Consider the following 26,110-nt stretch of genomic DNA (forward strand, 5'->3'; position numbering starts at 1 on the left):
CATTTATTACAGCACATCTTAGGATGTGAGTTTTCCTTCCTTCTTGTTCCTGCCTTGGGGCCACCGTGTTCCATTCTCAAGTCCTCCTGTGGCTGGGAGTGCAACGACTTCGCGATCCCTGCAGTGTCTTCCTGATGTTCAGAATCCTCTTGGGAGAAGGAGGCAGGGGAAGGGTCTCGCAGTTGACGTGTGAAAAGGCACTTCTGTGCTGAGAACTCCGAGCGGCAGACGAGGACCACGCCCCATGGCAGAAGCTGCAGGCTCGTCTGTTAGCGCTGTGACTTCGAGCCTGCTGGAGTTTACAAGTAGCAGAGTCCTTCAAAGCCCACCCATTTTTCTTGTCTGAGATTTCACCCATCATTCTTACTGACTTTCCACTCATCATGTTAACTGCGATTTAGATGCTTGTTTCTCTGCCCCCAGACTCACTTGTTCCACCTTTGAACTTGGTGCAGACTCTGTCATGACCTTGCCATGTGGTGGTCCCTCCTGCCTTGGTCGGGTGGGGGGACCGTGTCCTCACTCCCATCACAGAAACTGGATGTCCATTGCTCTTGGGACCTGAGACCGGTGGGACCAGGCAGGAGCAGAAATAAAGGAAACACATCCTTTTCTTTCTGGACCCACAGCTACCACTGGGAGGTGGAATGGTCATCTCTTTGGGGGGTGTTGGTTGGAGTGAAATTGTTGTCTTTCGAAAGCAATGCTGTATTTTAGGATATAGTTGATTTCATAGTGCTTTTCAAATATTAACCCGATATATAAGTCTCTGGGGGCAGATCGTGAGTAAATCTTAAAGCACAAGCTTTCAGGAATAAAATTTAAGCTCTTTAGAGTTGTCAGCTTGAGGGGGAAAAAGAAATGAGATAATCCTTCAGAAAGGAAGCATCATACGGAAGTGTGAGTTGGCGTGTGAATGTAGGTTAACTTTCTTCCCCAGAAATAACAGTGAAAGGATGCCTCTTCACCACGGCGTACTGCGAGGACGTGCGGTGAATCCCGTCGCAGTCGCATGGGCATTAGCGGCAGCAGCCTCTCAGCTCCCGCTCCGCCAGGCGCCGTCCCGGGCACTGGGGGCCGTCCTGGGCACTGGGGGCCCGAAGTGCAAACCCAGACAGAGCGTGGCTCATGGAGTTTGCGTTCCAGTTGGGGAAGAGAGTAAATATAGACCTGAAGGAGCAGATCACAGAGCAAGAGGAAAGATGGGTTCCTTTATCAGGGAAAAATAAAGGCGCTGTGGCTCAGGTGGTCAAGAATCTGCCTGCAGTGCGGCAGAACCTGGGTTCAGTCCCTGGGTCAGGAAGATCCCCTGGAGGAGGAGATAGCAACCCGTTCCAGTATTCTGACCTGGAGAATCCCATGCACAGAGGAGCCTGGCGGGTCACAAAAAATCGGATACAACTGAACAGCTAGCATGCACACACAAGTGGGGGGCGTTTCTGGGGTGAACACTTCAGTCTGAAATACTGATCAGATGAGGTTGTGCTGGGGCGTGACAGGTGGACAGAAATGTGGAGAAGGTGAGGTGGGCCTTCATACCCCTTGGGGCGGTCATCCAGAGAGGAGAGGTGGGGCGCTGGCTCGGCCCGGGAGCCTGCCCGGTGCCCGATGTGGGGCCAGTGTGGGCTGGACAGAGCTGTTGGGGAAGAGAGGGGAGATGGAGCCAGCAGTGGTGGGGGGGGCGCATATCTCATGGACCATTGTGGGGACTTACTTTACATGCCTCGGTGAAATGGGGAGATCCTGGCTGGTTTTCAGCTGAGGGGGGTAACATGATCTGACTTGAATTTTGGAAGGGTGATTTTGGGTGTTGTGTTGGGAGTGGACCGTGGAGCGGGTAGAAGCCGGGCGACCTCTCCGGGGCTGTTACAGGGAGCGTGCACAGGTGGTGTGGCTGGACCAGGGTGGGGACAGGGGAGATGCTTGCCAGTGGGCGGATGCTGGGCGTGTTTTGAGAATGGAGCCAGCATGTTTGCCCATGGATGGATGAGCAAGATCAAGGAGTCGGGGTTGATGCTGGGGACTTGAGTCTGAGCATCCAGGGGACGCGTTGCTGTCAGCGGAGGTGGGCAGATTCTGGGCAGCACATGTGCATGCCTGTGTGTGCGTGTGCACGCACGTGTGTGTGTGTGTTTGGGGGCGGGGTAGTAGCGTCCATTTTGTGTCTTTCTCATGTCTAAACTGTATGAAGCTCATTTTCTGAAAAAATTGTAAGTTCTACGATCAGATTTCCTGAACAAGCACACACTCACACGCACGATATCCTTGGGGAAGGTGGGTCTCATGTGACTGATGGTCACCATCACTGGTCCCGGGACTGCAGGGCAGGTACCATCAGTGGGGCAGAGGCTTAAACAACAGACGTTTATTTTCTCACAAATATGGAGGCTGGATGTCCAAGCTCAAGGTGTGGGCAGGTTTAGTTCCTTCCGAGCACTTATCCTTGGTTCGCAGACGGCTGCCCCTGCTGGGTCCTCCTGTGCTCTTGCCTGCACACGCGTATCCCTGGTGCCTCTGTGTGTCCTGGCCTCCTCATCTTATAAGGGAACCAGTCCGATTGGATTAGGACCCCCTAACAGCCTCCCGGGGACATGCTCACCTCTTTAGAGCTCGTGTCTGTAAACATAGCACCTTCTGAGGTGCTCAGGGTGGTTAGCCTATGAATTTTTGGAGGACAAAATTCAGCTGCTGATGCTGGTCTTCTTTGGTATCTGGGAACCTGAAGGGGTGTCATTAGAGTGCTTTGCATGTGTGCACTTGTGTCTGCCCAGTCCCTTGGTCATGTCTGACTCTCTGTGACCCTGTGGACTGCAGCCCACCAGGCTCCTCTGTCCATGGGATTCTCCAGGCAGGAATGCTGGAGTGAGTTGCCATTTCCTCCTCCAGGGGATCTTCCCGACCCAGGGATTAAACCTGCGTCCCTTGTGTCTCCTGCATTGGCAGACAGGTTCTTTACCACTGCCCCATCCAGAAATGACTCCTGAAATGAGATTGTCAATATTCCTCATGTTAAAGAGCAAAACATTTAAATAAATGCTCTTACTGTGTATATTCATTTCACTCTCTCAGGACTCTGTTAAGTGCTTGTGATGAATTAGGCTTTGAAACAGGGAAGAGTGAGAGAGTTCTCCTCGTCCAGCTGGGCAGCCACATCCATGGGTGACCTGTGCAGGAGGCCGGAAAGGAACAGCTAGGGAAGTCGGCAGAGAAGCCGAACGTGCTACCTGGAGAGCCAAGGAACGGAGGCGTTTTCAACGGAGAGAGTTGGCGTTCACAAGCCTCAACGACTACAGTAGAGACGTGAATGAGAGTGAAGACAGAATTAGTGAGAAAGTATCCCGATTTTGCAATACAGGAAGAATGGAAGAAAGAGAAGAGGTCCAGCTGCATCAGATTAGTAACACTGACAAAACCAGAGGCCAGTCTGCAGGTGCACGGACAGCTGGCCCACATGCCACCTTGACCACCGGGCTCTCACCGTGACAGTCTGCACCCCACAGTGGTGTCATTCACAAGAACATCACCCTGCGGGGTGGGTGTTCACAAGGATTGCACGTTGCAGACACGTTGGATGACATCTCCTGACATTCAGTGTGTCCTCCTGCCCCCAGGGTTCCCCCTCCATTTCTTCTCACAGAAGGGTCCACCATTCACACGCTGACAACCCGAAGTAGACTTTAATTTAATTTTTTAAGAATTTTTTTTATGTGGACTGTTTTGGAAATCTTTATCGAATTTGTTGCAGCGTTGTTTCTGTTGTTTATGTTTTGGATTTTTTTTTTGAGCAGGGCCACGGCATATGTGGGATCTTAGCTGCCTGACCAGGGATTGAACCCACAACCCCTACATTGAAAGGTGAAGTCTTAGCTACTGGACTGCCAGGGAAGTGTCCCCTAAAGTGGATTTTATCAAATGGGGAAAATGGGGCACCTCGAGACCCTTACTGGTACACAGCGCCCTGCACGGCCCTTTTAAGGATGACAGGCGCTGAGGGTGGGAGGCTCCTTTGGTCTCAGGCTTGTTCACAGGCGTTCACGCTCATGGCAGGCCTCTGAAGGACGGAACCTCTGTCACCCAGGCCTCTACAGCCGGAATGCTCCTTTCCTGGTCACCGTTCAGAGTGAGGCGTCAGAGTGCTTCAGGTGGAGAAGGTCTTCCCTCGCCTGCTAGAACCACTCTGCAGCACGGCACTGGGCTCCAGCGACGGCCTTGTGGGGTGTGGGAACCACTGTGGGTGGAAGCGTTGGGACTGCAGTCTCTACGGCGTGCTTCCTGGCCTCTGCTGCACCATGCTATCTCTTGGGGCATCCCCCGCACTCATTGGGTCAGGATCTCGGGGGCCGGAGCCGGGGCAGCCCTTGGGGGACCCCAGTGTGCAGGTGCAGACGTGAGCCGCTGCCCTGATGGAGACGCCAGCTCTAGAGCTGAGACACCCTCACAGGCAGTTCTCAAGGCTGTGCCTGTCCCGGAGCGGGTCTCTGGAAGCTGTGATTCTCCAGGTGGAATATTATGAAATGTGCTTGACCTTCGCTATGAAGGTCATAGCACGTGACCTTCATCTGGGAGGAACTGAAGTCATTCTTCTTCCTTTCCTTCTCCCCAAATAATATTCTGGCTCACACTCGCTGAGCGCGTCAAGGGCTTTGTGTATTAAGTGCTGTATACATACTTCAGTCCTCACGAGGACCCTGGGAGACGGTCTTTATTGCAGTCATGCGTATTTGCAAGCGAGGACACAGGGGCAAAGAAAGCTGCAGTCATCTGCCCAGAATTACACGGCTGGTGCTTGAACCTGGGTGCCCTGGCTCTGGCACCCTGCCTCTCCGTCCACGGAGAGAAGGCCAAGCACCGATTCACTCCATAGGTATTTACGGGCCCCTGCAGCGTGCCAGGCCCTTAGGCATACTTCCATTTTGAATTAGGGGCAGCTTAACAGGTAACAGGCCTGCGTAATGCTCTCAGAAACACAAGACTGAAAATCAATTTCAAAATAATTATTCTTGGTAGATGTCCTATAACACGTAGCTATTTAATTGACTGTATTTTGTTTTACTCTCTATGAGACGCCCTCTTTAGCCCGTAGATTACTTAAAAGCATGTTGTTTGATTTCTAAGTGTTTAGAGATTTCCTTGTCTTTCTGTTACTCGTTTCTCCTTTGAATTCATTATGATCAGAGAACACACCCTATATGATTTCATTTCTTTTCAGACTGTTGGTTTGTTTATGGCCTAAGATATAGTCTATCTTGTTGAAAGTTCCACGGGCTTCAAAAATACATATGTCCTGCTTGTGTTGGGTGGAGTGTTCTGCACATGTCGGTCACGTCCTGTTGGCTGACTCTGTTGTTCACTTCTTCCGTATCCTTTCTGATTTGTGTCTAGTAGTTGGGTAAGTTGCTGACAAGGGGCCCAAAGTCTCCAGCCATAATTGTGGAATTCTCGGTTTCCGTTTTCAGCTTCCTTGGTTTTTGCTCTGCGTGGTTTGCGTCTCTGTTCTTTGGTGCATACGCGTTTAGGGTCATTGTGTCTTCCTGATGGAACAATGCCTTTATTATTTGCTAATGTTCCTCTTTGTCTCTAGGAAGTTTCTTTGTTTTCAAGTCTGTCTTATCTTTTTAAATTAATTAATTAGGCTGTGTTGGGTCTTAATTGTGACACGCAGGATCTTTGCTGTGTCATGTCGGATCTTTCACTGCGGCACACGGACTCTCTAGTTACAGCGTGGGATTCAGTAATTGGAACACGCAGGCTTAGTTGCTCCATGGCCTGTGGGGTCTTAGTTCCCGGACCAGGGATTGAACTCACATCCCCTGCATTGCAAGGCAGATTCTCAGCCACTGGAAAAAGTCAAACTGCTGGAGTTTCTCACCAAGAAAAGTCCCCCAACTTTATCTTCCCCGGCCCTTCTTGTTTCACTAATAGCTGCACAATATGTCTTTCCTCATCCTTTTCCTTCCAGGTTATGTGTGTCATTTTGTCAAATCTGAAGTGAGTTTCTTTTAGACATCTGTACTTGTGTGTGTGTTTTTTAATCCACTCTACCAATCTCCTTTTTAAAATTGATATATTTAGGCCATTTAGACTTAAGGTAATTAAGATATGTTAGAGTTTGTCTCCCAAGTTAACAGCGTAACAGTTTACATAACATACATAACCAAGGTACATTTTCTTTTGGAGAGTTCACCAAGAGATGAGATTAAGAACAGCTGCCACTGGGTTCTTGCCCAAGGCATCTTTATTTGTGTGATTTTTACGCCCCGAGTGTCAGAGGGCGAGGTCAGTAACACCGAGACACAGCGGCTGGCAGTGCTTGCGTCTGCTCGCGGCACCGGCGTGGTGTGTTTCGGTGTTTACAGGCCCGTACTCCTTGCTCTCGCTCCGTTATTACTGCTGTGTTGCAAACGGTCCTAGAATCTAGTGGCTTTTGATCCCCACCTTCACAGGCTAACAGACTTTGTGGGTCCACAGTTCAGAAAGGACCCCATAGGGACAGTTGTCCCTGTCTTAGCTTGCCTGCGGTCATGTCTGGGAAGGCAGGAAGGCTGAGGGGACTTACCCTGGGGAGACAGGCACCCAGATGCACCTTCCCTCGGGGCAGTCAGCCTCTTAGGTGACGGTCTGGGCTCCATGAGCTAATGTTCCAGCAAACCAAGTGACCGCTGTGTCACTCTGCTGTCCTCCCTTGGGGAGGACACAGGCCCACTGTGATTCCGGGGGTTCGGCCCTCCCTTGATGGGAACCTTGTCAAGTAATTTGGGGGTCGTGACATACGTGAGAAAAAATTTAGGGTGTGTGTGTGTTAGTTGCTCAGTCGTGTCTGACTCTGTGACCCTATAGGCTATAGCCCTCCAGGCTCCTCTGTCCATAGAATTCTTCAGGCATGAATACTGGCGTGGGTTGCTTCTCCAGGGTCTCTTCCCCACCCAGGGATCAAACCGTGGTCTCCTGCATTGCTGGCAGATTCTTTACCATCTGAGCCACCAGGGGAAGCCCTAAATAGGTTAAGTAGTATTGTTTTTCTCTTAAATTCTCTAAGTTGAAAAAATTTTATATTAAACTATCATTTGAAAAGTTTTCCAGGTGGCTCAGTGGTAAAGAATTTGCCTGCCAATTCAGGGGACAGGAGAGACGTGGGTTCGATCCCTGAGTCAGGACGATTCCTTGGAGAAGGAAATGGCAACCCACTCCAGTATTCTTGCCTGGTAAATCTCATGGACAGAGGAGCCTGGTGGGCTACAGTCCAGAGGGTCGCAGAGTCAGACACGACTCACACTCTCAGCAGCCATCACGTGAAAACATGAGACTTCTTTGGGTTGGTATCTGGTGGAATTGCTTTTGTGGTTGAAGTAGGTCAGTCTCAGACTGAGGGAGGTTGCTGTAGGAACTGTCTAGTGGCTTGTGACCCTGGGGTCACAGTGTGTTTCTCCAGGTTTATTGTGACTTCACAAAGCACAGCGAGTCACGTGCTGTTTAGCGTGTGTCCTGTGTGGTTGGAGAAACCGAAGCTTTGAGGACTGACTTTGTGCAACGTCACAGAGCAAGTCAGTGCTTGAATGGAATTAAATGCAGTCTCTCCGTGTCCTGGGCTGGTGTCTCTGTGAGCGTGTTCCCTGGCTCTGTCATCTAAGACGATCTCTGGTATCTAATGCCTGATGATCTGAGGTGGATGGAACTGATAATAATAATAGGAATAAAGGGCACAATAAATATGGTGTGCTTGAATCATCCTGAAAGCATCTCCCCCGTCTATGAATGAGCTGTCTTCCCGGAGATCGGTCCCGAAAGGGTTGGGGACCGCTGATCTCAGGTGTCCTTTAGAATGTGCCACCTCGTGGAGTGACCGGCCATAGCTCGGTGTCCTGAGCGGGTTGTTCTGTTGGACGGATGTTCCTGCTGTGACAGGCCTCACAGCTCTTAACAGTCTGCACTGAGTTGTTTCTTCTGTGCTCCTCACCTCAGAGGAAAAGCGCCTTCACCTCCTTACTGCGATCCAGCTGACGCACGTCCGTGTCTATTTCTAAGGATGGGGAGGAAAGTGCATCTCAGGATGTATTCTTCCCCCTCAAAAGCTGATCTCAACGGGTTTTCCTTCAGAACATTGGTGATGAGGACATACTTTTTTTTTTAAGTTTAAAACTGTTACAGTTTAGCTCTTGAGATTATTCAAAAAATAAAAGAAAATCTACAAACCAGGATCCAAATAAAACCAACCCGCCGTGTGGTGGCAACTAGCCCGACCTTGGTGAGAGTCCCAGGCATGAGAGACCCACGACCCGCCTAGCCCCTGTCCGGCCCTAGGACCATCCAGTTTTCTGCATGGACTCGTCCTCCCTTCTCCAACGTCCCCTGGGCACCTGCCTCTCGGGCAGTGTCCCCCCATGGCCTGGCATCGCCAGGGCCTTCTTGCCACACCCCTGACCATGTGTGCTCCAGACAGCCCCGGGTGTCATTCATCTTCACGGCTCGTCTGTTACCGTGATGGAAGGTGCATATTAGGGGACCATGGGGAGAAGGAGCCACGGGATTGATGGCTCTCAGAAGCATAACCCATCACTCACTAGCCTTCTGCGCCTGTGGCCCTGGAGTGTTTGCCAGAGATGATTCATTATTCAGATTTATTTAAAATGCTGCCCAAGTTCGGGCCATAGTGCCAGACTTTATCACGTAATGAAGAAGAGGTTCAAAGAGAAAAGAGCACTGGGGTCTAGAGAGAGCTTTCTGCGTAGGTTTCCAAGCTGCCGTGGCCCCAGTTCCTGTCTCTTTCTGTGACCCTGGAAGCAGCAGGGGTCTCGGGCCCAGCACTGCCCTGGGGTCTCTGAGCACGGCCCCCTCCCAGCAGAGCTCCATCGGCTCCAGGGTAGTTCTGATTTTACTGTCTAACGTTTGTAAACCAGTCATTTCAGGTAAACCAGTCATTCCCCAATTTAATAGGTCTGATGGGGGTGCCCAGGAACCTACTTATCAGTTTCTACCAGCAAAAACAAATACAGGCCAGTCAATCTCTGTTTTGGTAGAGAGCGGTGACTTGTGTGCCGGCCCTCTTGATTCGTTTACTCTTCAGCTTGCTGTGGTCTGTCTGTCATGAGGAAGCCCCACGTAAATATACATATTTCCCCTGGGTGTCCAGTGGTTCAATGTTATAGTCTCTCTGAAGTTAGAATCAGTTCTTGCCCTGGGCTAATCAGAGGAGTTAGCCAGATAAAATAAACGCACACAGGAGGTCAGCTTCAGGCTTGCCCTGAAGCACAAAGCAGTGAATGTGGATGATTTGCACACTGTGATTCGATTTTTAAGACTCAGGGTCGTGAAATAGCTTAAGGTGCCATGAAGTGAGTGGTGAAGCCGGGCTTAGGAAGGGGGTCCCTGGCTTAGGTGCCGCCCAGCACAGTGGCTGTCAGGACAGCTCGGGGCCTGGGCCTGTCTGTAGCGGGTAGGAAGCTGTTGTAATTGTGTTACTGATGGTTGGTGTAGGTGTGCCATGACACAGGGTTGTGCTGGACAGTATGGGGGGTGTAGTCAGATAAACGGTCGTAGTATCCAGTAAATACAGGTTAGTTATTTGAAAATTCCAGTTGGTATTAGAAATGGGTTTTTTTTTCCAAGCAATAGCTAAAAAAAATCCTATTGAAATATAGTTAAAAAATTATCTTGATTCAAATAATTATATATGTTAATTTATATATCACCAGACTTTTTAGCAGAATATCAAGGTTATCATATAAGATGACCAAAAGGCACACGAACAGATGCTCAGCATTGATAATTATTAGGGAAATGCAAATCAAAACTCCAACGAGGTATCACCTCACACTGGTCAGAATGGCCATAATCACAACGTCTGCGAATAATAAATACTGGAGAGGGTGTGGAGAAAAGGGGACCCTCCTATACTGTTGTTGGGAATGTAAATTGGTGCAGCCACTATGGAGAGCAATATGTAATGTCCTTAAAAGCTAAAAACAGGGCTACCATATGATCCAGCAATCCCACTCCTAGGCTTGTATCTGGAGGAAAGCATAATTCGAAAAGGTACACACACCCCTGTGTTCATAGCAGCACTGTTTCCAATAGCCAGGACGTGGAAGCAACCTGAATGTCCACCAGCAGAGGAGTGCATAAAGAAGGCCTGGTGCACGTATAATGGGATATTACTCAGCCATAAGAAAGAACGAAATGATGCCAAGGGCAGCAACATGGTTAGACCTAGAGGTTATTGTACTAAGTGAAGTGAGCTGGACAAAGACAGACAGAGATCATATGATGTCACTTATACACTGAATCTTAAAAAATGGTACAAAAGAGCTTACATAGAAAAGGGAAATGAACCCACAGACGTGGGAAATGAACTTATGGTTACCAAGCGGAAAGGAGGGGAAGGGATAAATTAGGAGTTGGAAATTAACACATATGCACTACTATGTATAAAACAGATAACCAACAAGGACCTACTGTATAGCATAAGGAACTATACCCAGCATTTTGTAATAACATATAAGGGAAAACAGTCTGAAATATAGTATAGTTGATTTACAGTGTTGTGTTAATTTCAGGTGTACAGCAAAGTGATTCCATTTTATATATGCATATATTTTATGTTACTATATATAGTATATACTGTATATATAGTATAGTAATAGTAATAGTTGCAGTATATAGTATAGTAATATATAAAATATATGCATATATAAAATGGAATCACTTTGCTGTACACCTGAAATTAACACAACGCTGTAAATCAACTATACTTAAGTTTAAAAAAAACGAATCCTGGTCTCTGGTAATATATAAAATATATGCATATATAAAATGGAATCACTTTGCTGTACACCGGAAATTAACAAAACACTGTAAATCAACTATACTTCAGTTAAAAAAAATTTAAACAGAATCGTGGTCTCTGGGTCCACAGTGACTTTAAAAAATGAGTGATTGGGTCCAGTTTGCAAGCATATTTGAGGTCAGTGTATATCGCATGGCAAGAGGAGGGCTTGCCCAGGGCCCTGACCCCTCTGACCAAGAGCAGTGACGCAAAGACTAATGGAGTGAAGTGGGGCGATGTCATAGTAATGAGTAATGGTGTCCTAGGAATAAGAGTGATTATATTGTTACCGTAATTACTGTTGCTGGCATCACCGAGTGCTTCCTGGGTACCAGGCATATTTGCATGTGTTAACCTATTTAGTGTTCACAGCAGCCCTACAAAGAAATAGGTACTATTGTTGATCCTGTTTCTTAAAAGACCTCCCTGATGGCTCAGCAGGTAAAGAATCCGCCCTCAGTGGGTTCACTTCCTGGGTCAGGAAGATCCCTGGAGGAGGAAAATGGCAGCCCCCACTAGTATTCTTGTCTGAAAAATCCCATAGATAGAGGAGAAGGCAAGCTACTGTCCAAAGGGTCACAAGGTGTCAGGCACAACTGAGCAACTAAGCATGGACACATTTCTTAATGACGAGGAAATTGCTGTCAGGGAATCAGATATAATATGTTACCTTAGTCTTCAAACATGAGGTTTTTTCCTTTTTTAAATTACACAAGTATGATAAAATTTACAGAACATTTGGAAAACGCAGAACAAACTTACATATAGTTACACTACATATAACGATTTTTAAAGCAGATTTTTAGTTGGGGTTTCAATCAAACTCTCAAAAGTTAATAGAATGAATAGACAGGGAAGTAGAAGGATAATAGTGGATCGGAAAATCACTATGAACCAATTCAACATAATTAAGATGTATACAGTTTTCACACAACAGCAGGATACAAATTCTATTCAAATTGCCATAGACTATAAACCAAGAGACATGGGAATATATCCAGGGGACATAAAACAATGTACAAACATTTCATGGTCTAAAGGTATTGAAGTCATACAGAATCTGTTCTTCTGCCACTGTGGAATTATGTTAGGAATCAGCATCAAAAGATCCTTGAAAATAACCCACCTATTTTCAAATGCAGTATGACATTTACCAAGAGAGATCTTTGACTTAGCCTTTGAAAGCCTCAATAAAGTTAGAAGACTGAAAAAACACAGAGGGTGATTGCAGAGAAGAATTTAAATGAGAAATTCATAGCAGAGATACTTTATAAATCCCATGTATTTGGAAATTAAGTGTCTACTTTTAAACGATGGGTGTATCAAAGAATCTGTAACAAGGAATATTAGGAAATAATTGTAACAGAATAAAAATGAAAGAGAATTTATAAGAAGTTATTGTATGTAGCTGAAGCTGCTGCGTGTAGCTGAAGCTGCTCAATGCAACTAAATACAATGTAGAGTCTTGAATAAAATATGAAAACAAATAATGAACACACGCATAAAACTGAACAGAATCTGTGCTTTAGTTAATAAGACTGTATCAAGCGTTAAATTCCTTCCTTTCTTTTTTTTCAGCATAGTATTTCTTTATATTCTCAGAATTAGTTTAGAAGTTTCAAGTCTCATTCAAATTTCTTTTTTAAAAATCAGTAAAATAATAAGCTTTCCAGACTTTTAGCAGTAATACTAAATGCCAGAATAAATGAAACTATATCAAAGTTTTGAGTAAATATAAATTAGAAATCTAGCATTCTATTCATACTTAGTCAAAGAGTTGGAACCAAAACATCATGGACTTTTAGCTAAACAAAAATTCAAGTTTTCTTATATATTTTCTTATATACACACACTCACACAAAAGCTTTTCTGCTACACTTGAGAAAGACTTGAGAAAGGATAAAAAAAGAGATGGAGCAATTAGAAAACATAAACAATAAAGTGGAAACACTGATTATGAAATAGAAAAAGTGAAACTAGATAAAAGTTAAAGGGCATCATAAGGTCCTGTTGCTTTTAAACATGGTTGCCCTCTAGAATCACATCTAGAGTTTTGAAGAAAAGAGCAATACCTAGGCATTTGTATATTTCAAAAAGTTCCAAGATAATTCTAATGTGCATATGGGTTTTGAAAAGTGATTCTAGTTCTTTCTATTGAAAGTAGTGGTTTAGTACACAGGATTCTCTAATTTTCTGTTGACCAATCATTATGCAATGGTATTAAAATGAATAATTGTTACATAATCAAAATAGTAAAAGATGTTTATCAGTTTTAACAATCAATAGTGAGACAAAACACACTGTGACAAAATAGCAAGTCACAGTGGAAACATGATTAATCCAACAATATAAAATAATTGCACACAATTTGGGGGCTTGAGTAGAGTGATATGGTTAGTGGAAGTGCACACCTGTGCGTGTTTCATCCCCCTAGCCTATTAGTATTTGGTGGGTGCATTTAATCCATTTACATTTAAGGTAATTATCAATATGTGTGATCCTCTTAGCATTTTCTTAATTGTTTTGGGTTTATTTTTTGTAGGTGTTTTTCTTTCTCTTGCGTTTCCTGCCTAAAGAAGTTCCTTTCGCATTTGTTATGAAGCTGGTTTGGAGGTGCTGAATTCTCTTAACTTTTGCTGGTCTGGAAAGTTTTTGGTTTCTCCATCAAATCTGAACCAGAGTCTTGCCGGGTAGAGTATTCTTGGTTGTAGTTTCCTCCCTTTCATCACTTTAAATATGTCATGCCATTCCCTTCTGGCTTGTAGAGATTCTGTTGAGAAGTCAGCTGCTAGCCCGCTGGGAGTTCCCTTCTATGTTATTTGTCATTTCCCCCTTGATCTTTTTAATATTTTATCATTTTAATGTTCATCATTTTGATTACTGTGTGTCTTGGTGTGTTACTCCTTGGGTTTATCCTGCCTGGGACTCTCTGTGCTTCCTGGACTTGGTTGAACGTTTCCTTTCCCATGTTACAGAGGTTTTCAGCTATTATCTCTTCAAATATTTTCTCAGGTCCTCTCTCTTTTCTCCTTCTGGGACCCCCATAATGTGAATGCTTGTGCATTTAATATTGTCTCAGAGGGCTCTTAGGCTGTCTTCGTTTTGGTTTTTTTCCATTCTTCTTCCTAGATTCTGTTTTGCAGCAGTGATTTCCACCATTCTGTCCTCCGGGTCATGTATCCATTCTTCTGCCTCCGTTATTCTGCTGTTTATTCGTCTTTGTTTGTTCTTCTAGGTCTTTGGCAAACATTTCTTGCACCTTCTCTTATTTTTTTTCCCTGAGATCCTGGATCATCTTCATTTTTATTATCCTGAATTCTTTTCCTGGAAGTTTGTCTATCTCCACTTCATTTAGTTGTTTTTCTGGGGGTTTTGTCATGCTCTTTTATCTGGGACATAACCCTCTGCCTTTTCATTATGATTAACTGGCTTGGATGTGGTTTTGGTTCTGGCAGCTGTGGGCTGGAGTTCTTGCGTCTTCTGTTTGCCGTCTGGTGGAGGAGCCCAAGAGGCTTGTATAAGCTTCGTGATGGGAGCAGTGGTGGTGGGGAACCTGGGTCTTGCTTGGGTGGGCAGGTCCACGCTGAGTAAAACTTGACCCAGGTGGATAAGGTTGTGTCCTCTCCGTTAGTTGCCTGCGGGGACCCAGTGCTGGAGCCTGCAGGCTCTGTGGTAAGAAGTGGTGAGCTCCCAGAGGGCTCACACCAAAGGGCATCTCCCAGGACCACTGCTGCCAGCGCCCTGTCCGCTTGGCAAGCCACTGCCCGCCCATGCCTCTATAGGAGACTCTCCAGCCGAGCAGGTAAGTCTGATTCAGTCTCCTGTGGGGTCACTGCTCCCTTACCCTGGGTCCTGGTGTGTGCAGGATTTTGCTTGTGCCTTCCAAGAGTGAATTCTCTCTTTCTCCCAGTCTTGTAGAAGTTCTGCAGTCCAGTCACCTTGGCCTTCAAAGTCAGGTTCCATGGGGATTCCTGGTCCCTTTGCCTGATCCCCAGGCTGGGAAGCCTGACGTGGGGCTCAGCAACACAACAGTGGGAGAGCTTCTTTGGTACTGTTGTTCTCCAGTGTGTGGGTCAGTCAGCGGGAGGTGTGGGATTTGATTATATCGTGACTGCAACGCCCCCCTCACCACCTTGTTGAAGCTTCTCCTGTCTTTGGATGTGGGGTGTCTTTTTTTGATGGGTTCCAGCATCCACCTGTCAGTGGTTGTTCCACAGCTAGCTGTGATTTTGGTGCTCTTGATGGAGGAGATGAGCTCACGTCCTTCTACTGCGCCATCTTGAACCTAAATCCCAGAAGTGAGTTTTAAGACTCACTTCTCTAATGTATTGTTGTACAGGCGATTAGCTTTCTGAAGAATCTTTGTTGATGCTTTTCTCCTCTCAAAAGTCAATCTCAAAGAGAAAGGAAGGACAGAAAAGAAAGAAGAGTTATAATCATCCTTTTGGCGTTAGCTTCCCTTATAGCTCAGTTGGTAAAGAATTCATCTGCAATGCAGGAGACCCTGGTTCGATTCCTGGGTCGGGAAGATCCCCTGGAGAAGGGATAGGCTACCCACCCCAGTATTCTTGGGCTTCCCTTGTGGCTCAGCTGGTAAAGACTCCGCCTGCGATGCGGGAGACCTGGGTTCAGTCCCTGGGTTGGGAAGATCCCCTGGAGAAGGGAAAGGCCACCCCCTCCAGTATTCTGGCCTGGAGAATTTTGTGGACTGTATAGTGCATGGGGTTGCAGAGTCGGATACGACTGAGCGAGTTTCACTTTTGACGTTGAGATTAACTGGTCTTTAAGAGCTTGGCCATGACCAGCTCTTAGATTCACAGCCATCCTGCCATCACCCCCTGAATGCATCGTTCATGACCTTGGACAAGTTAATCAATTCCTGTGTAGGCCTCTGTTCTGTCCTCTGTAAGATGATGCGGTGAACAGCAGGTCCTGTAGAAACTTCCTTAGAACTGAGATTATATCTGTAAACTTGGTGCAGCTGTTTGGGCCGCACGGCCTCTCTCTGGGGGTGGGGTGGACGTGTAGTTGTGGACACAGGACTCGGGGTCACCAGAGGCAAGGGTGGGGTCACACAGCTCCTGCTCTCTGACCCTTAACCCCTGTGCGTTGCTGCTGCTGTGTCTTGAGTTGCTTGTGTTCCCACAGCCTGTACTTACTGTTCACATGCTCAGAGAGGTAGCCAGCAGCTGGTGGGAAGTGTGATAAGGGGAGAAGAGCCCCACCCCCAGGGTTTGCTCCAGAACCCAGGACCCCTCTGCTCAGTCCAGGCAGCATCGCCTGTGTGGCTTCCATGTCAGTTCCTTAGAGGAGAGAAGAGGGCCCGCCGAGACCCATCCCTGGAGAGGAGGTCGTGGGCTTGGAGTCGGTCCTGCCGTGTGAGGGTGTGAGTTGCGGGGAGGTGGGGGAGGTCCAACTCCAGGGCAGCGGTACCTGGGCCCGGTCTCCCCAAGAGCCTACTCCTCCATGAAGCCTCCACGGCCTCAGGAGCCAGTTCTTGGGACTCTAGTCACGTCTGACCTTGGCCCCTGAGCTGTGGTTCCTCTCTTGGGCCCATTTCTCGCCCCCCGACCCTGCCTTTCCTTCTACACCACCCCACCCACCCCGGCCCAGGCCAGACCCCGGCGAGTGCCCTCAGCCCCTGACGCCACACACGATGCGCAGAGGCGCCTGGATCAGGGAGTCTGGTCTCTCCCCTCCTCTCCTGCTGTGGACGGTCCTGTGTGCGCGTGCCCTTGCCCGGCTCACAGACGCCCTCTGCCCTAACCCTGCTGCATGTCACCGGAGCACCCACCGCCCCGCCTGCCCCAGCCTCTGCCCACCCCAGCCCTGTCCACTGGGCCTCCCCTTCCTCCTGCTTCACTTCGCCCGCCTCTCCCCTGGGTGCCCCTCCTCCTCGCCCCTTGGCAGTCCACCCACTGGCCCCCTCCTGCGCTGTGCTGGGTGTGGTCAGAGGTGTGGCCCTTCCCTGGGGGTGGACTCCACCCCCCGCAAGCCTCATTCGGTCCCTGTTTTCTCCCGATCCGTTTCCGTTTGTGTCTTCCTCTCAGCACACCGTGGGCTCTCTTATATTTTTAAGAAAAGAAAGCGCTGTCAACTCCCTTAACTTCCTCTGACTGCTGCTCTGCTGTGGCCGCCCCTCCTTACCCAGCACCATCCCCTCCCCTCCGTCTGCACCCTGTACCCCAGAAACAGATCTCTGGGTCCCTCGGGGCCTGACTGCTGTGGGTGGGGGTGGTGCGGGGCACGGTGTACAGGACTGAGCAGGTGGGAGGGCAGGTCCCAGGCCGGGACAGCGCTAGGGTGGGGAGCGTGTTCGAGGGGACCCAGGGGCGCGAGATGCCTCCTGGCGGAGGTCCACTTGGGTGGAGATCTGAAAGGCGGGCAAGACCCAGCGGAGCCGGCCTGGGGCAGGATCCCAGGCGGAGGGGAAGGGAAGGGCAGAGGTCCTCGCGCAGGAATGAACTTGACCACGTCAGGGAAACAGGAGAAAGATGCTTCCTCGCCCAGCTCACCCCTGCCCCTCGACCTCTCACCCGCAGCGCCTGCTGCTCCTGGAGCCTCGTGGCGGTGGTCACGGGGGGCTGCTGGCCTCCCAGGGGGGCAACCCTGTCCTCGTCTTGCTTGACGTTGACTCGGCTTCCGGGCTGAACCGCCCCGCCCCTGTCTCTGCACCTGCCGCCTCCCTGCTGGCCGCCAGCGCCTACTGCCTGCCGGTGGGAACGTGCCAGGCCCGCATCCGGGGCTCCTCTTCCCATTCCCTGCATTTCCTGCAGCTCCACGCAGAGGCGGTGGGGGGGCTCCCTCTGAAAAAAGGCCACTCTGCAAAAAGGCCCCCCTGCTGGGCTTCAGACCTGCCCACGTGGCTCTTCAAGTCAGCATTTCCGAGCATAACTCACAGCCCTCCCCTGGCCTGCAGCCTCCCCGACTCCCGCTGCGCCGCCCTCCCACCTCTAACAGGGGTCTCTCCACCCCTTTCCACCGTTCTCCCGCTGGCGCTGTCTCAGTTTCCTGCTGAGTCAGGGGTTCTTTCCTGCTTCCCGCCTCACCCCTCCTCCTGAACACCCCTTGCTGTCAGGCCAGGGCACGGAGCGGATCTTGCCTGTCCCTGGAGCTCCAGGTGAGTTTGCCCTGGTGCTGACCTGGCGGCCAAGAGCTCTGCCCCATCGGCCTGCCCAGCTTCGCCTCCCACCCCCGCCTGTGCCCCAGCCTGGCTGGTTTTGTTTGTGCACACGACAAGCTGGTTTTGTTTGTGCAGTATTTTTGCCGTCGCTGCCGTCTTTCCGTGGAATGTTCTGATTTTGCAGTCCTGGCACACACCCACTCGGTCTCTAGTCCCGCTGGAATGTCGTCTGTCAGCCTGTCCACACCCTCAGCAGGTGGACGGTCCCTCCTTTCCGCTCCCTGCACCGCGGGGAACGCTTAGGTGCTTAGCGTGCTGTGTGTGTCTGTCTGCCTTCCTCTCTAGAATGTGAATTCTGAGAGCGCAGTCATTTTTTATCATGTGCCTCTTCACATCTCTGATGGCGAACACAATCCACGGTGAATGATAGCTGTAGGGAAAATCAATAAGGATAAAAATAACCTTGTCAGTTAACTGTGAGTGGTGTGTGGCTGGCGGGGCACCTGGTGAGCCCAGCGCCCTGCTGCACTGGGATCACAACGTGCCTTTGTGTGTGTGTGCGCGTGCGTGCTAAGTCACTAAGTCATGTCTGACTCTGCGACCCCATGATGTAGCCCTCCAGGTTCCTCTGTCCATAGGATTCTCCAGGCAAGAACACTGGAGTGGGCTGCCATGCCCTCCTCCAGGGGACCTTCCCTACCCAGGGATCCAGCCCGCATCTCCCGTGTCTTCTGTATTCGCAGGTGGGTTCTTCACCGCCAGCACCATCAGAAAGCCCTAACATGCCTTTGCTTCCCACTTTAATATCAGATACCCAGTCGCCTTCATGGAGCTGATACATAGTTTTGTGGGGAAAATATGGCTCTGAAAATAAAATCGACTGTTAGTCCTGGTGATGAAGTTGGGAGGAGTCCTCAGTAAGTGAGGTTTTCAGGAATTCCTGATAGATTAAGAACCAAGTGTTGAGTTTGTCGGCATGGACGTACGGCATGTACAAGTGCAGTGAATAGGAGTGACAAGATGACCTGCGAGTTATTTCAGCAAGGGCCTCAGTGCAGCCGTGTGTCATCCCGTGAGAAATGTGTAGTGAAAGTTCGTGGTGATGAACCTGAGTCAGGACGTACCCGGAAGCGGCTGTGAGCTGATGTGCTGAGATGCAGGAGAAAAGAGGTGTCTGCAGGGGCCCCTGTAACCGGGCGGAGGAGGCAAGCGGGAGGCCTTTTTACTATTTCTATGGGGAGAACTCTTTACGTTGTAGGTATCTGAGCACTTGGGGACTTGGCTGCAGGCTTTCACAAATATTAAACGTCTGCCGCTTCCCCTTAGAAAACAGAGCTGATGGCGGAGGGCACCGTGGTGATGTCTTGTCGCCCCGTGTGCCTGGGAGTGAGACATCCCACCTAAGCGAACTTCTCAGGATAACGGCAGCACCGCAAGAGTCACCAGTTACGTGGGGAAGTAAAATCCTACATAGGAGTGTCAGCCTCTCCTTCTGAACAGACTAAGGAGGATATGCTTCTATAGGGGTGTGTTCACAGGCAGGTTACAGGGTAGAAGGTTTTTTTTTTCTTTTCTTTGTATTATCCCAGACATTTCTGATAAATTAAAAATAATAACAACATACAACTGTCCCCTCCCCCCGCTCCTGTCAGGACGTGGCCTGTCATTACTTACTACTGTCAGCATTTCTGCCTGTTACATGTTTTCTTTCCACATATACTCTTTTTTTTCCCAGAAATATGTATTTTTAAATTTTTATTCATTTATTTTGTTGTTGAATTGGTAAGTTGTGGAGTAACAGGCAAATTTGGCCTTGGAATGCGGAATGAAGCAAGACAAAGACTAATAGAGTTTTGCCAAGAAAATGCACTGGTCATAGAAAACACCTTCTTCCAACAACACAAGAGAAGATTCTACATATAGACATCACCAGATGGTCAACACCGAAATCAGATTAATTATATTCTTTGCAGCCAAAGATGGAGAAGCTCTATACAGTCAACAAAAACAAGACCAGGAGCTGACTGTGGCTCAGATCATGAACTCCTTATTGCCAAATTCAGACTTAAATTGAAGAAAGTAGGGAAAACCGCTAGACCATTCAGGTATGACCTCAATCAAATCCCTTATGATTATACAGTGGAAGTGAGAAATAGATTTAAGGGTCTAGATCTGATAGACAGAGTGCCTGATGAACTATGGAATGAGGTTCGTGACATTGTACAGGAGACAGGGAGCAAGACCATCCCCATGGAAAAGAAATGCAAAAAAGCAAAATGGCTGTCTGGGGAGGCCTTACAAATAGCTGTGAAAAGAAGAGAGGCGAAAAGCAAAGGAGAAAAGGAAAGATATAGGCATCTGAATGCAGAGTTCTAGAGAATAGCAAGAAGAGATAAGAAAGCCTTCTTCATCGATCAATACAAAGAAATAGAGGAAAACAACAGAATGGGAAAGACTAGAGATCTCTTCAAGAAAATTAGAGATACCAAGGGAATATTTCATGCAAAGATGGGCTCGATAAAGGACAGAAATGGTCTGGACCTAACAGAAGCAGAAGATATTAAGAAGAGGTGGCAAGAATACACAGAAGAACTGTACAAAAAAGATCTTCACGACTCAGATAATCATGATGATGGGATCACTAATCTAGAGCCAGACATCTTGGAATGTAAAGTCAAGTGGGCCTTAGAAAGCATCACTACGAACAAAGCTAGTGGAGGTGATGGAATTCCAGTTGAGCTGTTTCAAATCCTGAAAGATGATGCTGTGAAAGTGCTGCACTCAATATGCCAGGAAATTTGGAAAACTCAGCAGTGGCCACAGGACTGGTAAAGGTCCGTTTTCATTCCAATTCCAAAGAAAGGCAATGCCAAAGAATGCTCAAACTACCACACAGTTGCAGTCATCTCACATGCTAGTAAAGTAATGCTCAAAATTCTCCAAGCCAGACTTCAGCAATACGTGAACCGTGAACTCCCTGATGTTCAAGCTGGTTTTAGAAAAGGCAGAGGAACCAGAGATCAAATTTCCAACATCCGCTGGTTCATGGAAAAAGCAAGAGAGTTCCAGAAAAACATCTATTTCTGCTTTATTGGCTATGCCAAAGCCTTTGACTGTGTGGATCACAATAAACTGTGGAAAATTCTGAAAGAGATGGGAATACCAGACCACCTAACCTGCCTCTTGAGAAATCTGTATGCAAGTCAGGAAGCAACAGTTAGAACTGGACATGGAACAACAGACTGGTTCCAAATAGGAAAAGGAGTACATCAAGGCTGTATATTGTCACCCTGCTTATTTAACTTCTCTGCAGAGTACATCATGAGAAACGGTGGACTGGAAGAAACACAAGCTGGAATGAAGATTGCCGGGAGAAATATCAATAACCTCAGATATGCAGAGGACACCACCCTTATGGCAGAAAGTGAAGAGGAGCTAAAAAGCCTCTTGATGAAAGTGAAAGAGGAGAGTGAAAAAGTTGCCTTAAAGCTCAACATTCAGAAAACGAAGATCATGGCATCTGGTCCCATCACTTCATGGGAAATAGATGGGGAAACAGTAGAAACAGTGTCAGACTTTATTTTGGGGGGCTCCAAAATCACTGCAGATGGTAACTGCAGCCATGAAATTAAAAAGACGTTTACTCCTTGGAAGAAAAGTTATGACCAGCCTAGATAGTATATTCAAAAGCAGAGACATTACTTTGCCGACTAAGGTCCGTCTAGTCATGGCTATGGTTTTTCCTGTGGTGATGTATGGATATGAGAGTTGGACTGTGAAGAAGGCTGAGCGCCGAAGAATTGATGCGTTTGAACTGTGGTGTTGGAGAAGACTCTTGAGAGTCCCTTGGACTGCAAGGAGATCCAACCAGTCCATTCTGAAGGAGATCAACCCTGGGATTTCTTTGGAAGGAATGATGCTAAAGCTGAAGCTCTAGTACTTTGGCCACCTCATGCGAAGAGTTGACTCATTGGAAAAAACTCTGATGCTGGGAGGGATTGGGGGCAGGAGGAGAAGGGGAGGACCCAGGATGAGATGGCTGGATGGCATCACGGACTCGATGGACGTGAGTCTGGGTGAACTCCGGGAGTTGGTGATGGACAGGGAGGCCTGGCGTGCTGCGATTCATGGGGTCGCAAAGAGTCGGACACGACTGAGTGACTGAACTGAACTGATCCAATTCTTTTGTGACCCCGTGGACTGTAGCCCACCAGACGCCTCTGTCCATGGGATTTCCCAGGCAAGAATACTAGAGTGAGTTGCCCATTTCCTTCTCCAGGGAATCTTACTGACCCAGGGATCGAACCCATGTCTCCTGTGTTGGCAAGTGGATTCTTTACCACTGAGCCACCAGGGAAGCCTGATTATTAATTTATGTTTGTGCTGGGTCTTTGCTGCTGAGCGCTGGCATTCGCTGATTGCAGCAAGCAGGGGCCATTCTCGAACGGCGATGTGAGGGCTTCTCAGTGCAGTGCCTTCTCTTGTCGAGGACGGGTACGCAGTCCTCACTAATTGTGGCTCCTGGTTTTTGTGGCTCCTGGGTTTCATTGCTCCGCGGCATGTGGGATCTTCCCAGACCAGGGATTGGACCCGTGTCTCCTGCATTGACAGGCGGATTGTTAACTACTGGACCGCCAGGGAGGTTCTGAAAGTTTTTGTTTTTTTTTTTCCTTTTCATGAAAATCTCCTCCTTCAAAATTTACTACTTGTAATGTGTGGTAGGCTCTGAATTCAGGTAATTGTTAATTAACAGCTGTTACAGTTGTGGGTAAAAGAAAGGGTTAAAGCTCTGGGGCAGGTGGAGGGGAGGCAAGGCTTATCAAGGGTATCGGAGCTGCCGTCTGTGGTTTGCACCGCAGACGTGATGCTGTTCCTCTGATCGCTGGCGTTCGTGCTCCTGCTTCTTCCCTTGCTCTGAGGGCGCGGCGCTGGGTGTGGAAGGGGCACCGAGGGAGGAGACGGCTGCCCTGGGCCTCGGTCTGCTCGTCTGTAGGAGGAGGCGGTGGACTGGACCGTCCCCGGGCGCACATGTCATGTGTCAGGAGAGCAGCTCCACACGGAGGGGCTCAAGCTCCCAGGCCCTCGTGTCTGGAGAAGCAAAAGAGAGAGAGAGGACTTTGGATTGAGAGTGTCTCGGAATCTTCCTGGGGGGGAGGGTCCAGTTTAGAAGGGTGACGGGTGAGGGTTGGGGGCGCGCCCACTGGGGACCTGTGTCTTGAGGAAGTGCCTGGCCTTTTCACGGGACAGCGGTTTTGTTGTTGTTCAGCTGCTCAGTTGTGTCCGACTCTTTGCGACCCCATGGACTGCAGTACGCCAGGCTCCTCTGTCCTTCACCATCTCCCCACATTTGCTCAAACTCATGACCATTGAGTCAGTGATGCCATCCAACCATCTCATCCTCTGTCGTCCCCTTCTCCTCCTGCCCTCAATTATAACCTTTTTTTTTTTTTTTTTGGCTGCATTGCATGGCTTATGGGATCTTAGTTCCCCAACCAGGGATCGAACCCAGGCCCTCGGCAGTGAGTGTAGAACCCTAACCCCTGGACTGCCAGAGGAGGTCCCCGTTTTACCCATTTTTAGGGGTACTGTTCATTGGCATTGAGTACACTCACATTGTGTGTAACCGCCATGCCTTCCCGTTGCTAGAACTTTCTCATCACAACAGACTGAAACGCTGCCCCCAGTGACCACTGACCCCCGCCCCCTGCCCCGGCCCCTGGTGCCCACCAGCCTGCTTCTTGCCTCTGACTCTGGCTCCTCTAGAGACAGCGTGCGAGTGGGATCACACAGCAGTTGCCCTTTTCTGTCTGACTTCACTTAGCACGTTCTCAGGCCCCTCCATGCTGCAGCATGTCTCTTGAGTGTTATTCCTTTTTAAGGCTGAGTCGTATTCCACTGTGTGTATGGACTGCACTTTGTCCATCCAGTCATCTGCTGGTGGAGGTTTGAGTTGCCTCCGCTTTGGCTGCTGTGAAGATGTGGGTTCCAGCCCCTGCTCAGGCCTCTGGTTTTGGCTCCTTCGGGTACACACCCAGAAGTGGGATTGTGGAACATATTATATAATTCTGTGTTTAATTTCTGAGGGCAGCCGCCAGGCTCTTCACAGCTGCAGCGCTTCACATTCCCACCGGTTTCTCCAGGAGGAAGAGAGGTTGTCTGTGCTCGATGTAAATCTGATTTCACATGAGTGGGGGCAGGACCTACCCTCAAGTCTTCAGGAGTTTGGGGTGGGTGAGGGAGGGTTTGGGGCTTCCCCGGTGGCGCAGCTGGTAAAGAATCTGCCTGCAGTGCAGGAGACCCCAGTTCCATTTCTGGGTCAGGAGGATTCTCTGGAGAAGGGCTGGGCTACCCACTCCGGTATATTCTTGGGCTTCCCCGGTGGCGCAGCTGGTAAAGAATCCGCCTGCAATGCAGGAGACCTGGGTTTGATCCCTGGGTTGGGAAGATCCCCTGGAGAAGGGAAAGGCTGCCCACTCCAGTAGTCTGGCCTGGAGAATTCCATGGACTGTATAGTCCGTGGGGTCGCAAAGAGTCAGACACGACTGAGCGACTTTCACTGAGAGGGAGGGTTTGGAGGCCTGGCTCTATGTAGTCCTGGGACTTGGGGCCGTGGGAAGCCGGGGGCCTTCTTAGCTAGGGCAGAGCAGAAGCAGGGTGGTGCTGTGGGAAGCTAAGGGCCCAGGGTACCTGCAGGATCGACCTGGACATGGGCCAGGGGTGTCAGAGGCCCGGAGGGATCCAGCTGGAGGGTCTGGGCTCCACGCAGCAAGGTAGGAAGGGCAGGGGTGAAAGTGGAGACGTTTCTGAACTCAGCAGTGCACTGCTGGCCGCCATGCCCACTCAGACTGAGTGAGTGCCAGGAGGAGGGGGCGGGCGTGTGGCAGGCAGGGACCTTTAGCATTGTGACTTCTGAGGCCCCAAGGGGAAGACCGGTCAGGGTCTCACCCATCTGGTGAGCTCCTCGCCTACTGAAGGAGCAGACGTGTGTGCCGCACACCTGGGAGCCGCACCCTGGACTCCTGGAGGCGCCCCCACCTTGTCAGCGGTGCTGGGGCCTGCCCCGCCCCTGGAAGGACGAGAGGATGAACACGAGTCTGCCTACACTGGGAGCGGAAACACCAAACTCAAAGTCAGCTCAGCTCCTGTGGGTGGAGAGAGAGAAAAGGTGCTAGACTGAGCTCTCAGCCAGCTCTGGTCCTTATTTTGATCAGTAATTTTGCAGAGTGTTTAAGAACGATACCGTCCTATAAAATACGGCTAGCGAGGGCCTCGTGCGGCCAAGCTGCTTTGCGTTTGCCACTGTGCACGCAGCTCATTGGCTGAAAACCCGGTCCTGCCCCAGAGAGCTTCAGCTCCTTTCCGTCTGAGAGAGATCTTTGTCGTTTCCACTGCTGAAGGCTTCTCCAGGAGGCACGGGGTGGGTGAAGGTGTAGGGTGTGCTTGTTAGGTGCTGTCCTTTTTTCATGAGGACTAGGGCGTAGAGGGATGGGTGAGTGCCTCTTCGGGGTGTGGTAGACCCAGGGCTGGGATTTGGTGGACCCAGGCTGCAAGAGAGTTTTAAGTGATTATTTAAGATAGACGGGATTAGGGGATCTAAAATCGGATTTATAAGACAGAATGAATTTAACTAGAGTATGTGGAAATAGGCTAAAGAGTGAATGTAGTAGCTGTTTCAAGACACAGATGTGGGTGGTGCCAGGAGCTCAGCTGGAGTTGTGGGTGAGCGTGGCCTGGGGCACCGATGGCCTGGGGTGGCAGTGGGGTGGGGAGTGCTTCCGGGAACCAGGACCTCGGCCCTGCCTGATCCCCGGGATGTGCTGGCCCTGCTGCCCAAAGGCATGGTTGTAGGAATCATTAATGATAAGAAATGCTGCATTCTCTAGAAAGAAAGAAAGAAGTGAAGTCGCTCAGTCGTGCCTGACTCTTTGCGACCCCATGGATAGTAGCCTGCACCAAGCTGCTCTGTCCATGGGATTTTCAAGGCAAGAGTACTGGAGTGGGTTGGCATTTCCTTCTCCAGGGAATCTTCCCAACCCAGGGATCGAACCCAGGTCTCTCACATCATAGACAGACGCTTTACCGTCTGAGCCACCAGGTTCTTTATAAATAGATGCCTACTCTTGAAAGAAGCCTGTACCAGTACCTTCTGCGGATTTAGATATTTAAAA

At 49.1% G+C, this 26,110-nt stretch overlaps 1 protein-coding gene across 4 annotated transcripts in view; it reads left to right on the plus strand.

Annotated features, from left to right (window-relative positions):
- The window catches only part of CSGALNACT1 (chondroitin sulfate N-acetylgalactosaminyltransferase 1), a 339,385-nt gene that overhangs the window by 271,639 nt on the left and 41,636 nt on the right, over window positions 1-26,110 (plus strand). The gene's annotated exons all lie outside the window — the stretch shown is intronic.

This window comes from Oryx dammah, unplaced genomic scaffold (assembly GCF_014754425.2).
Source record: "Oryx dammah isolate SB20612 unplaced genomic scaffold, SCBI_Odam_1.1 HiC_scaffold_7, whole genome shotgun sequence".
In the NCBI taxonomy this organism is placed as follows: domain Eukaryota; kingdom Metazoa; phylum Chordata; class Mammalia; order Artiodactyla; family Bovidae; genus Oryx; species Oryx dammah.